Raw genomic sequence first — 1421 nt, 5'->3', positions numbered from 1 at the left:
GCTTATTTACCTTCTATTCAGTGTACATCATGAGAAATGCTGGGCTGGAAGAAGCACAAGCTGGAATCAAGATTGCCGGGAGAAATATCAATAACCTCAGATATGCAGATGACACCACCCTTATGGCAGAAAGTGAAGAGGAACTAAAAAGCCTCTTGATGAAGGTGAAAGAGGAAAGTGAAAAAGTTGGCTTAAAACTCAACATTCAGAAAACTAAGATCATGGCATCTGGTCCCATTACTTTATGGGAAATAGATGGGGAAACAGTGGAAACAGTGTCAGACTTTATTTTGGGGGGTTCCAAAATCACTGCAGATGGTGACTGCAGCCATGAAATTAAAAGAGACTTACTCCTTGGAAGAAAAGTTATGACCAACCTAGATAGCATATTTAAAAGCATAGACATTACTTTGCCAACAAAGGTCCGTCTAGTCAAGGCTATGGTTTTCCAGTGGTCATGTATGGATGTGAGAGTTGGATGGTGAAGAAAGCTGAGCGCCAAAAAACTGATGCTTTTGAACTTTGGTGTTGGAGAAGACTCTTGAGAGTCCCTTGGACTGCAAGGAGATCCAACCAGTCCATTCTGAAGGAGATCAGCCCTGGGATTTCTTTGGAAGGAATGATGCTAAAGCTGAAACTCCAGTACTTTGGCCACCTCATGTGAAGAGTTGCCTCATTGGAAAAGACTCTGATGCTGGGAGGGATTGGGGACAGGAGGAGAAGGGGAAAACAGAGGATGAGATGGCTGGATGGCATCACTGACTTGATGGACGTGAGTCTGAGTGAACTCCGGGAGTTGGTGATGGACAGGGAGGCCTGGCATGCTGCGATTCATTGGGTTGCAAAGAGTCAGACAAGACTGAGTGACTGAACGGAACTGAACCCTACATTAAAAATTAATAAAAGTAATTTTTTTTTGTTATTCTGTTTATTTTCCCCATTACTTTATGAGATAAAACTTAGCTTCTAGGAAAGAAGACTAAGGTTCAGGCAGGTTCAGAAAAACTACCCAAGGTAATGAAGCCAGTACTTTGGGGAATCTGAGCTGGTTGGGGCTTCCCAAGTAGCCCTAGTGATAAAGAACCTGTCTGCCAGTGCAGGAGACTTAAGAGACTCGGGTTCAATCCCTGGGTCGGGAAGATCCCCTGGAGGAGGGCATGGCAACCCACTCCAGTATCCTTGCGTGGAGAATCCCGTGGACAGAGGAGCCTGGTGGGCTATAGTCCATAGAGTAGTCAAGAGTCGGACAGGACTGAGGCAACTTAGCACACACACACAAGCTGGTTGGTCCAACCATCTAACCAGCCTAATCATAAAACAGGTTCAAAGTGAGAATCAATTAACAAAAGAAGGTCATACAATTTTATTTAGATTGCTGACCTGGAGTTTAGGAAACCTCATTTCTATCTAAAATATGCCAA

The sequence above is a fragment of the Bos javanicus genome, chromosome 8 (assembly GCF_032452875.1).
Source record: "Bos javanicus breed banteng chromosome 8, ARS-OSU_banteng_1.0, whole genome shotgun sequence".
In the NCBI taxonomy this organism is placed as follows: Eukaryota; Metazoa; Chordata; class Mammalia; order Artiodactyla; family Bovidae; genus Bos; species Bos javanicus.
Note: the sequence above shows the minus strand (reverse complement) of the source record.